This window comes from Pan troglodytes, chromosome 7, assembly GCF_028858775.2.
Source record: "Pan troglodytes isolate AG18354 chromosome 7, NHGRI_mPanTro3-v2.0_pri, whole genome shotgun sequence".
NCBI classification, from domain to species: domain Eukaryota; kingdom Metazoa; phylum Chordata; class Mammalia; order Primates; family Hominidae; genus Pan; species Pan troglodytes.
Genome location: NC_072405.2, coordinates 134,157,125 through 134,172,271, shown reverse-complemented (window position 1 = coordinate 134,172,271; position 15,147 = coordinate 134,157,125).

The window sequence follows — 15,147 nt, the reverse complement described above, 5'->3', positions numbered from 1 at the left end:
AATTTCTTTATGGTAAAGCCTGGGCAATTCAGAATGGTAAAGGAATGTTGGCTTTTAGCAAACTGGATTTCTTTGGGGGATGCGAGCAGGGAACAGGGTCGGCCTGACCTAATAGAACAAGCCCCTGCCTGGAGACATGGTGCCAGTTCTACAGTGAGGAAATGATGAGGATGTTTAGTCAGGGAGAAACCAGACTGCCCAAGGATCCCCTAAAGTAAATTCCCTAAAGTAGGAAACAAAATGTCCACTACACAGTGGCAGCAAGGTTTGAACTGGAATTTGCCTTGAAGAGCGAAAGTTAAAAATTATGGCAGTATTTACAATAACCAAATGACAGAAACAACCCATGAGTCTATCAACAGATGAATGGATAATCAAAATGTGCTATATCCATATAATAGAATATAATTTCACAAAAAAAGCAGTGAAGTATTCAAACATGCTGCAACATGGATCAGCCTTGGAAACAATACATTAACTGAAACAAGTCAGACACAAAAGGCCACACATTGTATTATTCCATTTATATGAAATGTCCAAAATGGGAAAATCCATACAGACAGAAAGTAGTGGTGGCCACAGGTTAGGGGAGGGGAAGACAAGGTGTGACTCTTTAATGAGAATGGGGTCTTTTGGGTGGTGATTAAAATGTTTTGGAACTAGATAAAAGTGACCGTTGCACAACATTGTGAATGTACAAAATGCCACTGAAAATGGTTGGTTTTATGTTATGTGAATATCACCTCAATAACTCAATAATAAAACCAGGTTTATGCTATCTTACGTTAACAAAATGTGAATTATACAGGCAGCTATTCACTAACTCTTGGAAGGAAAAAGAAATGAACTAAGTGTTGATGGTTGCTTGGGTATAGTTTTCCTGAAAAAAATAAACTGGGTGACGGCAAATGCACCCAGTCATGAGAATATCTTTATTTAGAGTCTGACTTCACATAATGGATCTGGCTTTTTTCCCATTTTGCAGAAATATTTGTTAAAGAAAGTTATAGGCTCTGGGTACCCCAAAATGTTGAAGCCCTAAACCCCAATGCCACTGTATTTGGAAAAAGGACTCTTAGAGAGGTGTATTAGGGTTCTCTAGAGGGACAGAATAGGCTAGATGTATATATAAAGAGGAGTTTGTTAAGGAGTATTAACTCACGTGATCACAAGGTGAGGTCCCACAATACGCCATCTGCAAGTCAAGGAGCAAGGAGGCCAGTCCGAGTCCCAAAACTGAAGAACTTGGAGTCTGATGTTTGAGGCCAGGAAACATCCCAGCACAGGAGATAGATGTAGGCTGGCAGGCTAGGCCAGTCTCGACTCTTCACGTCCATCTGCCTGCTTTTATTCTGGCTGCACTGGCAGCTGATTAGATGGTGCCCACCCAGATTGAGGGTGGGTCTGCCTTTCCCAGCCCACTGACTCAAATGTTAATCTCCATTGGCAACACCCTCACAGATACATCCAGGAACAATACTTTGCATCTTTCAATCCAATCAAGTTGACACTCAATATTAACCATCATAAGTGGTAATTAAGGACAAATGATGTGATAAGGGTAGGGCATTAATTTGACAGCATTGGTGTCCTTATAAGAAAAGGAGGGGACACTAGAGACACCTCCCTCACCCCTACCACTGCAAAAGGAAATGTCAAGTGAAGACACAGCAAGAAGGTAGCCGTCTTCAAGCCAGGAAGACAGCCCTTATCCGAAACTGAATTTGCCACCACCTTGATCGTGGACTTCTAGCCCACTGAGCTCTGAGAGAATCAGTTTCTGTTGTTTTTAGTCACCAGTTTATGCTAATTTGGTACAGCAGCCCCACAAAACTAATACGAAGACCATGTTACACCAAGAGGCAATGTGAGCTAAAATAATAGTTTCTAGGAAGACTTTTGATTATGACAAGAGTCATCACACACCAAACCCAGTGATGAAAGAAAAGCTCTGAGGTGTGAAGGTGGCCCAGACCTGTGAGAGGGACATCAAGGGGACAAATGAGGCATCTCTCTTCAAACTATCCCACTGTGCTCCTGCCAGAAGCAGACTCAAGTGGGCAGGATGGCTTTTCCCAGGAGCATTAAATAAAGAGGAAGCCTGCACTCTTTTGATTTCCTCAACATTGTTCATTTATTCTTCAACTATTTCTTGAGTCTTAACCTGCACCAGGCACTGTGGTAGGACTTGGGGCACAAAGGGAAACAAAATACATAGCCTGCCTTGAAAGAACTCATGGTCTCTAAGAATAGATAAGGAAACAGGCAAATGCATTACAGTATGATAAGTATAAGGAGACCATAAAGGTAGAGCTCCTGCCTTGAACCTGCACAATCTGGAGGGCTGCCTGGAGGAGTAAGCCAGGTGACAAACACACTGCATCTGTGTGACAACATCTGTGTGACAACATCTGTGTGACAACAACTGAAGGGAGGGTGAGAGTTCAAACAGTATGTGAAAAGAGACAGAAACAAGGGATCATGATGCACTCAGGAAACCACAGTGCATTCAGAATGTCTGCAGGACACATTTGAAGGAATTTGCAGGTGGTAGAATCCCAAGGGCTAGATCTGGCCCCTAGCAAGGTTGGGACCTTGTAAATTTGGTTAAGGAGTTTGAAAGGAAAGGAGGTAATTCACTACCATCTGAAGCAGAGTCCCTCTCCCTATAGGAACTGGTGACAGGAAAAAGCAGAGACCACATGAACTCCATTTGGTGAGGGTAGTGACAGAGGTAGGAGCTACACTAAGTTCCAGCAGCAACCATGGCAGAGGTTCTACCAGCAGCATTCATGGCATTCATGAGTCAATCTGAAGTGTCCATGCCTAGAACTGACGAGTTCTCCAGGCCAGGTCTAAAGCATGATTTAGGGTGGAGTCCTTGACCACGTAGCCTTCAAGCCTGGCTCTGCCCTTTCTGGGGTCTCAGTGAGTTTTGTAATGTTTGGGTTTTTCTTTTGTTTTGCTTTTTCTAAGTCTTCTTACTGTTTAATTTAGCCAGACTTATTTCTGTTTTTTTGGTGATTAAAAATCCAAATGGATACATAGCATCAACTTCAATACGTTTCCATGGCAACAGATGCAGACAGCCCCAGTAAGTGGAAGGTGAGGGTGGGACAATCTGGCCACTTAAAAGCATGAGTGGTGTGGGGCCAGGGGCTTGTGAGTTAGGCACTGACTGTGCCATCCTCTATGCTGTGCCACACTGTTGACACATTCACCCTCAACAAGTAGCTACCTCAAAAAAGCAAGCGAGAGGCGAAGAGGTCTTCCCCCATCCCCAACATCCTTTTCAGCTTCCATCATGACTCAGGCTAAGGACAGATATTAATGCATCAACACAAACACCTACACAATTATATGAAAGGAGGCTTTTAATACATAGAGAAGTATTCTTTCTACGTATCCACATATAAAATAGTAACAGCTAACGTTTATTGAGCACTTGCTGTATGCCAGGCACACTTGTTCCATGTATTTTTCCAATTAATTCTGAAAATAATTTAGAGGAGTCAGGATCTCCATTTGCCAAAAGAAGAAACTGAGAAATGAGAGGTTAGGCACTTTGCCCAAGGTCACATGGAGGGTTGGTCAGGGTAGCCTAGAGTATGCATTGGTAACAAACACTTCTAAAATCTCAGTGTATTAGTCTGTTTCACACTGCAGATAAAGACATACCCAAGACTTGGAAGAAAAAGAGGTTTAATGGAATTACAGTTCCACATGGCTGGAAAGGCCTCACAATCATGGTGGAAGACAAGGAGGAGCAAGTCACGTCTTACATGGAGAGTGGCAGGCAAAGAAAAAAGACAGACTGTGCAGGGAAATTCCACCTTATTAAGCCATCAGATCTTGTGAGACTTATTCACTATCATGAGAACAGCAAGGGAAAGACCTGTCAATATGATTCAATTACCTCCCACCGGGTCCCTCCCACATGTGAGAATTCAAGATGAGATTTGGCTAGGGACACAGCCAAACCATATCACTCAGTGATTAAAACAACAAAGTTTTCTCACTCATGCTACCCTCCATTCATCACAAGTTGCCAGGGGGCTCTGCTCCACAGCATCCTCACCAGGGACTCAGGCTGATAGATTCTCTGCCATTGCAGCCTCATCTGTGGGAGTGACAGACGAAGGGAATGAGCAAATTGTGCACTGGCTTTTAAGAGACTTCTCCCTGGAAATGACATCATCACTTTCACTAACATCTCATTGGCCCAAGCAAGTCACATGGCCAGGTCTAACTGCAAGGAGATGGGAAGTAGAGTCCACCATGTGCCAGAAGAGGAGAACTCTTAGTGGGCAGCCCTAATGACTACCACTTGGTGGAGCCACAATTTGAACCCAGCCACAATTTTGCTCCACTACCCATGACTCCACTCTCCCTTTCTCTCTTTCTCTCCCCAGCTCTCTCCTTTTCATTGTCAATTAACCCTCTGGAGACAAAAGAAATAGAGAATAAAGAAGATTCTATTATTTGAGTCCTTCATCCCACACCACATGTAAATTGGCCTAACTAAATGACTTGCACATTTGTTCTTAGGCTGATGTAAGAATCATTAATATATTGCCACAAATGTCTAACCATCACTCAAACTCTGATTTTAATGCATCTTATTTTCTAAAACCAGCCCATTAGGGATATGTTGCATAAGTCTTTATAAAAAATGGACTCCCCCCAAGCCCACCAAACCATACAAAGTCATTTTAGGTCATTTATATTTTGTAGCTATTCACTTGATTGAATTTTCTCTAGAATTTTAAAAAGCAACATTGGCTGCTCAGAATACATTTCTTTGGCATGACTGCATTTTCCAAGCAAAATTCAATCATCTGTTTTAAATCCTTAAAAGGTAGTTCTGTTTCAAGGCAAAATGAAAAAGAACACCTTAATTTTAACAACAAAAGTAACTAAATGTAGTTAAAGATGTATGAGATAAATAATGCCAGGGATATACACATCTCACAGGTATCTCACTATGTACCTCTAGGGAATTGAGAATTCTTTAACCTTCTTTCTACAGACAAAGATATTGCAGACAGGCAGATTGCATTTGTGGCCAAGGTTTTGATGATAGATATACCCCCTGTCCAGCTTTCTGTAGCCCAATCTCAAATTGTCTTTCTCAGCCATCATCAGACTGTGATTTTGTAACAGTTGGATTGTAGAGCTACTTTCTTCAGAATAACCACTTTCACTGAGGCGGAAGCAGAGTTCCACTGCAGTTGTGGCTCTGAAGTCCCACTGAAGCCCTGGCTCCAGGCTGCTCCACATGACTTCATGGGGCGTAGCTGCAGCAGCTAGGATTTAGTGATCACATGGACTAGTTTTAAGCATGTACCAGCTGAGCCACTGACCCACTTTGGCAATGGTTTTCTCTTTATCGGAATGAGGGTGTCACCTTCATACGGTTGTTTCAAGGGTAATTTGGTAACCTAAGTATGGACTCTACCTCGGGCATGACAAACATGTTTCAGTTATTGTCAATTCCAACGTCTAGAGCACTGTATTAAGAAGGATTCTGATGAAACACATCTGGGTTCAAAGAAACGTCTGCTGAACTAGACTGGTGCTAGGGGTAGGATGCTGGTGGCCTAGGAGAGTCTGTGTTCTCTTTTCCTTTTCTCTCCACACTGCCTTAGTATTCATCAGGACCCTCTCAGTTCCAGGAGATTTCCACCCAATTTAAAAGCTTAAGTCAAAATGGGGGTTCATCAGAAGGATGCTGGAGTATCTCAGAGAATTGGAGAAGAGCTGCAGGAACCAGGAGGGCAAGTCCAGTGACCTCAGGGACAAGAACTGGTAACAAAATCATGGCCAGGAAGTCAGGATGCACTCTGTCCTCCTCTTCCTTCTCCCCTCTCCCCTCCTCTCTTCTCTCCTTTCCCTGGCCCTGCTCTGCTTGGCTTCACATTCACTCTCTGGGCCTCCAGCCCCTCACCTGTAAGTTTTGAGGGATGGTCCCCAATCAATGATCCTAAGACACTCGACATGCCCTGTGTCAGCCTGAGTTCTCTCCCAGTCCCCTTTCTACCTGTCTCACGCAGCCTTCATGGCTGCCCTACTGGACATAGCTGGCCTTTGGAGTAGGTCACTGCCATTTGTTGATGAGACTGTCCTCATTACTGCTGGAAGTGACCTGGCTTTTCTCAGTGGTGGCTGGCACAGACCTCCCTCCTCTGGTACCAGCCATCCCTATTGGGCTTGTTTAAGATGCCGGTTATTGTTTCAATGCCGAGCCCTTATGGCTCCCTGAAGCCCAGACAATAGCTGAGATGACTGCCCTTTTCTAGACTGTTGGCATTTGGCAAAGCAATTGTGTATCGTGTGCTTCTCCAAATAATAAGTGACAAGGACCATTTTTAAGTGACTGCCAAGTCACTGCAGAAGTCACAAGAAAGAGAAACTTAAATAAAGAAGCTGGTAGGACCCAAAGGGTCAGGATCTATGGGTTGACCACCAAAGAACCAGCCTCTGAGTTTTCTTTCCTGGCTGCATTTTGGAGACTGAGACCATCAAACACGGTGCAGCGATGGCAAGAAGGGATAAAAGCTTGGCAGTCAGCCAACGTCAGTGGAAGCAAAGGGAGATCTCTACTGGTGTACATTATATCCCTGGTTTAACAAGGGCCTTTTTTAGTTTAAATCACTACTGTTTGAGTGACAGAGTGCTAAGATAGTTTCTGTGAATTCCAATACTCCCATAAAAACAAAAAGGGACTCCCTGTCTTCTCAAGGAAAGGGAATAAATCAGCAACTGAAATCACTCATTCGTCCACTTCCACATACTGTTCTAGATGGTGAAGATGCGGCAGAGAGAAAAGAGATTGAAAGCCCTGACCTTGTGAAGCTTACATTCTAGCGAGGGAGGCTGACAATCAGCAAGGTGCAGAAGTGAAACACATGCCATGCCAGGCGCGGACAAGTGCTAAGCAGGAGTGGCAGGGCAGTTGTAAGGGGAGGTTTCAGTCAGCGGGTAGCTGTCTAGTTTCCCAGGGCTGCTGGAACAAAGAGCCACAGACTGAGTGGCTCAAGCAACAGAAATTGATCCTCTAAGAGTTCAGAAGGCCAAAAGACTAAAATCAAGGTGTCAGCAGGGTTGGTTCCTTCTGGAGGCTCTGGGGAGAGTCCGTTTGCTCTATGCTTCTGTGTTAGTCCATTTTCATACTGCTAAAAAGAACTGCCCGAGACTGGGTAATTTATAAAGGAAAGAGATTTAACTGACCCACAGTTCTGCATTGCTAAGGAGGCCTCAGAAAACTTACCATCATGGCATGGGAAGCAAGACACCTTCTTCACAAGGCAGCAGGAAGGAGAAGTGCCAAATGAAGGGGGAAGAGCCCCTTATGAGACCTTCGGATCTCATGAGAACTCACTCACTATCACGAGAACAGTATGGAGGAAACTGCCCCCATGATTCAATTACCTCCACCTGGTCTCTCCCTTGACACATAGGGATTATGGGGATTATAATTCAAGATGAGATTTGGGTGGGGACGCAACACCTAACCATATCAGCCTCTCTCCTAGTTTCCGAGATTCCCATAAATCCCTGGCGTTCCTTGGCTCCTGGCAGCACAACTCCACTCTCTGCCTCTGTTGTACACAGGCTTCTTCCCTGTGTCCCTGTGAGTCCTCTCCTTTTCCTATAAGAACACAGTCATTGGATGTAGAGCTTACTCTACTCCAGTCTTAACTAATGACATCTGCAAAAACCCCACTTCCAAATAAGGTCACATTCTGAGGTTCCAGATGGACATGAACTGGAGGCAGAGACAGGATGGGTGGGGGGTGAGGTTACATGACTCTACCCCAATACTGCAACATTTTATTTTGTAAAGACCCAAAGTGAGGAAATAAGCATGGTATCAGCTGGGAGAGAGTATTCTAGGCAGAGAAAAGAGGGAATGCCAAGACTCTGAGTGGGTGGGTGCCTGGCAATCCCTTTGGAAAGGAAGTGAATAAAATAGAGACTCCTCTGGGTTACGCTGTGCAGAGTTGTGGGGATTTGAGGGAGAAGAAAGACTCTACACCTTCCCCATCATCACCACCTCTCCATCTGAAATTAGAAGTAATTTTCAGAATAAATCAGGTAGAAAGAAGAGGCAGAAGATGCTGGGTAGGCCAACAAAATGGCCCACTTTAATCATGCCACCCAAATCCATTCAAGTCACTTTCCAAGAATGTTCCCATGGTATCCCACACACAGTCACTCCCGGAATAGGGCACTTTCCCCTAAAAGTGTGTTCGCTATCAACCTGTCCTACTAAGTCCTGATGTTCTCCAAGTTTCCAGGTGAACTCACCAACAGGTTAACAAGACTGGGGAAGGAGTGGTGGGGAGGTGAAGGGAGTGGGAATATAAATGAATTCTGCTTACTCTTTTGAAAAGAAAAATCTATGCTAGCCTTATGCAAATTGAGAAGTCCCTGATAGAAATGAGGGTTAAAAAGTGAAATACTGGCTGGGCACGGTGGCTCATGTCTGTAAATCCCAGCACTTTGGGAGGCCCAGGCGGGCAGATCACGAGGTCAGGAGATCAAGATCATCCTGGCTAACACAGTGAAATCCCATCTCAACTAAAAATATAAAAAATTAGCCAGGCATGGTGGCACGCGCCTGTAGTCCCAGCTACTCGGGAGACTGAGGCAGGAGAATCGCTTGAACCCAGGAGGCAGAGATTGCAGTGAGCTGAGATCACACCACTGCACTCCAGCCTGGAGACTAGACTCTGTCTCAAAAAAAAAAAAAAAAAAAAAAAACAGAAAAAAAAAAAGGTGAAATACTGCCACCCACCGGAAGAGAAAAGGCTGCAAACGGAAGGAAGGAAAGAGATGAGGGCTTTCCAAGTTGCTATGACCCCCAGATCTCAAGCTTTCAAGAGAAACATTGGCGCCTTGCCGGAGTCCTCACCCCAATAGGCCAGGGAGTTGGACAGTGACATTTTTTAAACCAGCAATAAGAGATAAAATTAACAAAGTAAGTTTAATTTGGTAATTTTACCCTCTTGGTACTCCAGATTTACAATGGTGTTGCTAGAAGAACAGAGAGCGGGAATAATGTAAAGACACATTTCTATTTCAAACTTCTGCCTAGAATTAAGTGGATGCCTGCTTGGAAAACGAAAACTATGCATTGGTTTATCTCTTAGGCAAAACAGACAAAAGCAACAAAACACTTTAAAGAGACTTGGAATTTACAAAGCTCTGTCCCTTTTCTCAGACACTAAGAGAAACAACACACTTGATGATTTAGGCCTAAGAATGAGCCTCATAAGATTTGTTCAGACCGAAGTTCATTATACTTTCATCTGGAGATTTCTGGATTAAGAAAATGAGTGACTCATTCATAGACTTTATTTTAAAATAGAACAACTTTTATTTTATTCTGTTAGGATTAGGATACCACTAATCTTCAAGATCTTTTAAGACAGTTTACTTGGCTGGAGCTCATAGAATACAAGGTATATTAATAAAAAAAATTTTCACCAACATTAAAAGTACATTTTCAGAAAATACTTGATATATTTTTAAAAATCTAACTTAATTTTCCTGACTAAATTCTAACTTTATTTCTGTAAAGTGGAAAAGGCAAGAGATCAAGCTTCACATAGAGTATTCTAAATTGTTTCGGGCGTTGATGTGTGCCTGTGCGTTTGTGTTTTTCTGTATGGGTGGGGAACACTGGGGAAAAAGTGCTGAAACGCACCAAAATGTTCATCTCTGAGCAGCAAAATTATGGTTGATACTTTCTTTCTCTTTTTTTCATTTTCCAATTTGTCTATACTGAATGTTAATTATTTCATAGTCAAAAGAACCTGTAACTTAAAAAGCTTTCTAAAAATAAAAAACTTAAAATAATTGTATAGGCCATGGCTGATGGCAATTTTTAAATATTTGCACATTCCTAATTGCTGAAACAGCCCCAGAATCGAAGGTCAGTTGTTCTCATACATTTTGGTCTAGGGATTCCTTTACCCACAGCTTACGAATTATTGATTATCCCAAAGAGCTTTTGTTGAGTGCGTTATAACCATTGTTATTTACTGCACTAGAAATTAAAACTGAGAAAATGTTAAAATATTTATTTAATTTAGTTAAAAATTACAATAAACCCATTACATCACATTACCTAAACAACATATTTTATGAAAAATAACCATATTTTCCAAAGCAAAAGTAACTTCGTGAGAAGAACAGCATTGTTCTACATCTTTGCAAATCTCTTTAATGTTTGGTTTACTAGAAGACAGCTGGATTCACATCCACTTCTGCATTTCATCTGTTGGGATATGTGATTTTGATTGACATACGTGAAGAACATCTGACCTCATAACAAATATGTATTTGGAAAAGGGAGGAATAATTTAGTAACCCTTTCAGATAACTCTGGATATTACTTTTTTTTTTTTTTTTTTTTTTTTTCGAGACAGAGTTTTGCTCTTGTTACCTAGGCTGGAGTGCAATCCTGGCTCACTGCAACCTCCACCTCTGGGTTCCAGTGATTCCCCTGCCTCAGTCTCCCGAGTAGCTGGGATTACAGGTATGTGCCACCACACCCAGCTAATTTTGGGATTTTTTTTATTACACTTTAAGTTCTGAGGTACATGTGCAGAACACGCAGTTTTGTTACATAGGTATACACGTGCCAAGGTGGTTTGCTGCACCCATCAACCCATCACCTACATAAGGTATTTCTCTTAATGCTATCCCTCCCCTAGCCCCCCACCACCTGACAGGACCTGGTGTGTGATGTTCCCCTCCCTGTGTCCATGTGTCCTCATTGTTCAACTCCCACTTATGAGTGAGAACGTGTGGTGTTTGGTTTTCTGTTCTTGTGTTAGTTTGCTCGATAAAGAAAATGTGGCACATATACACCATGGAATACTATACAGCCATAAAAAAGGATGAGTTCATGTCCTTTGCAGGGACATGGATAAAGCTGGAAACCATCATTCTCAGTAATTTTGTATTTTTAGTAGACGGGGTTTCACCATATTGACCAGGGTGGTCTCAAACTCCTGATCTCAGGTGATCCACCCGCCTCGGCCTCCCAAAGTGTTGAGATTACAGGCGTCAGCCACCATGCCTCCTTTTTCACTACACCACTGTAGGTTCACTATACATGCATGTCTGTCCCAGGCCAAAGGTGAGGTGGAGGGGAAGTCCTACTCACTGCAGTCACAGGGCACCCACGCTGATGAAGCACCCATCATCTTAAATGTTGCCAGTCACCTCCCTAGAGGGAAAGGAGAGTTCTAGAGGATCTCACATTGGCAATTAAATCTTTTGTCCAGAAATGACACTGTTACTTCTACTCACCAATGACCAGAGGAGGCACTTGGCCACATCTAACTACACAAGACTGTACCTCCTACCATGGCTCAGGAAGGGCAACAACTGGAAATAGCTCGCAACTAGTCCTAATGGCCATTGCAGCTGTGTTTCAAACGAATTTTCATAATTATATATGTGTATATACGACTATTAATTGTTGGAAAAGGTACCCAAACAGAAGAGGAGATATGACAAAATTAAAGCCACATCCTTTGCCCTCCCAACTGAATTGAACACCCTCCCCAGAGATAACAATGCTAATGTCCATGAAATCTCTCGGTGCTTACTCTATACCCACAGAGGCATATGGCCCTTTTTGTTTTACTCCAACAACTTTGGGTGGCAGCTTCTTTCTTCAGATATAGAACTTCAGAACTTCTTTCTTGACAATATGTTGTAGATATCTTTTCTCACCAGTACTTAATTCTTTAAAAATTGGTCTTGTGTATCTTTATTTAGCCAGTACTCTATCAAAGAAAAAACGAGGCCTGGTGTGGTGGCTTACGCCTGTAATCCCAGCACTTAGGGAGGCTGAGGCAGGCGGATCACTTATGGTCAGGAGTTCGAGACCAGCCTGGCCAATATGGTGAAATCATGTCTCTACCAAAAATACAAAAAAATTAGCTGCGCACGCCTGTAATCCAAGCTACTAGGAAAGCTGAGGCAGGAGAATCTCTTCAACCCAGGAGGCGGAGGTTGCAGTGAGCCGAGATCATGTCACTGCACTCCAGCCTGGGCAATAGAGTGAGACTCTGTCTCAAAAAAAAAAAAAAAAAAAAAGTGGCCTTTTTCTTTTCCTTTGGTTGTTTTTTTCTGTTATAAACAAAACTGCAATGAACATCTTCCTACACAAATATACACATACATGCAAAGGTCATATTCCCAGGGGGCATATTGTTGTATCAAAGAATATGTAGTACACCTTAAATTCTGATATTGTCAAATTTCCTTCCCCAAAAAAGCTGTAATTTGCCCTCCAATTAATGGTGCATATGAAATCCATGCTTTCCAAGGTTGTCACCAGACCTAGGTATTAACAATCTTTTTCATTGTTGTCACTCTGTCAGGTGGGAAACACTACCTCACAGTAGTTTTCCTTAATTATAAGTTATCGTTTTATGTTGGCCATTAATTATTTTCTATGAACTACCTATTCATGTATTTTTCCTATTTTTCTAGAGTCTGGCTTGTCTTTTTTACTTATAAGGGGTGTTTGTATAGTGAGTGTAGTGGACGTAGAGATGTGCTCCTTAGATCTCTATTCAAGACCAGACTCACCATCCTGCAGCAACAAAGGTGGTTATCTGGCAACTTTCCACTGTTCATTCCTTCAGGGTTGGCTTCGGCTTTCCAGCCTGGGCCAGCCTTCTCAGGGTAGTTCCCAGCCAATGACTGAGCCACAGGGAAGAGGATCCAAAGAGAGTAGTAACGAGATGGACACTCTATGTCCAAGCAGAAGGCAGAGATGGCCAAGTGGAAGGTAGAGACAGCCCACAGGCATGCCCAGCCTCTGATCCCCGATGCTCCATCAAGCACATCCACCACCCCAGTGCCAGTGGCTTCCTCTGAGAGTGGAGCTGCTGTCCCCCGAGGAAAGAGGAGGAAAGGAAGGTGGCGAGCCTGTGCTTTCCTTAGGGAGCCCTGAGTGTCCAGAGCCCAGTCATTCTGCCCAGGACAGGACTCCCCTCACAGGCCATCCTAGTAGGAAGCTTATTGGTGTGGCAGGTCCACACCCTGGTCCCACAGCTCTCCCTGCAGACTCTGCTCCTTCCCTCTTCCTTCCCAGGCGCTACTCCCCAGCAAACCTCCCACACTCTTAACTCTGTCTCAACATCTGCTTCCTGGAGAACCCGACCCATGACAGGAAGAAAATTAGTCCTTGTCATATCTAGAAAATATTTTATCTCAGGTTTAAGATTTTCTTCTGACTCAGTTTATAGAGTTCTGGCAGGCAGGAGGTTTCATTTTTATTTAGTAATAATTACCAGTTTTCTTTTAAATCTTCTGGGATTGGTGTCGTCCTTTAAAAAGTCTTTATGCCAAATGTATGGGAAAAAAATCACCTGTTTCCACTTTTATGTTAATATTTTAAAATATTTAAACCTTGATCCCTCTTAAGTTTTTGGTATGAGGATTGAGGCAGAATTCCCCCCCCCCCCCCATATTTTTTCCAAATATCTGCCAGTTATCCCCAAATCAGTTACTAAATGATCCATGGACATTCCTGGATACTAATCTGAAATGCCACATTCAGATTCTTGTGTATTAAGTTCTCTTTTTTAGTTTTCTGTCTGTATCTGAATAATCTGTCTGTATCCGAATTAGTACCATACTGTTTAATTACTTTAGGCTTATACTACATTTGATTACGCCTGCTGGGATAGATATTTTTAGATTTTTTTACCTTTAAGTCTCCACTGTTTATTCTTCCAGGTTCAGCTTTAGAATCACTTTGCCAAGTTCCAAAGTTTAAAGACGAAAACAAAACAAAACAAAAACTCACTGGTATTCTGAAGGAAATTGTGCTTAATTCATAATATATTTAGGGGGAATTGGTAACTTGACAATATTGAGGCTGCCTATCCAAGAACAGTTATGATTTTCCGTACATACAGGTTTTCTTTTCTGTCCTTCAGGAGTGCTTTAAGGTGTTCCTCAAGGTTATCTTGCAAATTTCTCACTAAGCTTCTTGTCAGGTGCTGTGATCCGACTGTGTCCCCCCAAAATTCATATGTTGAAACTGTAACCCTCAACTTGATGGTATTAGGAGGTGGGGCCTTCAGAAGGTGATTAGGTCATGAGGGCAGAGCTCTAATGAGTGAGATTGGTGCTCTTAGGAAAGAGGCTTGAGGGAGCTCATTTGACCCTTCCACCCCATGAGGACACATTGAGGAGATGGCCATCTATGAACTGGGAAACAGGAACCTCTTGTTTCAGACTCTGCCAGAGCCTTGACCATGGACTTCCTAGCCTCCAGAACTGTGAAAGAGAAATGTTTGTTGCTTCTAAGCAGCTGTGGACTTTTGTCTACCTGAACTAAACTGAACAAACTAAGACATCCAGTATTTCACTTTATTTTATATTTATGCATGGGTACATATTTATTGAGGTTTTTGTTCTCAGTATTAAGAAAGATCTTTTACTTTATATTTATATATAATTTTTGCTACTAAGGTAGCTCTTTTCTTTCCTTATATCAATATAACTGGTTGTTGATTACAGATAAGAAAGCTACTTACTGAAGTCTGTTTCTAATGTTTCAGGTAACTTTTGCATCTTCCTAGTATATAAGTATCTGAAAAATTATAATTTTTCCCCATCCTTTTAAATGTGACTACCTCTTATTCTTTTGCCTAATTTCATTAGCTACTAATTCCAATGTTACATGCCTAATAATGGTTTGGTGGGGATACTTGTGCTGTTTATGTCCTGGGAGACTATTGCTTCCAGAAATTCAGAGTTAAAAATGATTCTGAATTGTTTATAGAATAAACTATGTGGTATCCAAGTTTTGCCTTAAGATAATCTAGTGGTGGGGGAAATAGTATCGTTGTGTGTGTGTGTGTATTTATACACACACATATATACATATATAAGTGGTCTTTGTTTTGTATATATGCAATGAGGGACTAAACATGAATCACTGTGGAAACTGGGTGATGGGTGCATGAAGCTTCACTATACTATTCTCCCTTCTTTTGTATATGTTCCCTAACAAAAAGAAATAAAAACATAATGAGGCTGGGAGGATTTCTGCTTTGAAAATGTTTAAGAACTTTCTGCTCTTCTCCTCTTGGCAACCACCCA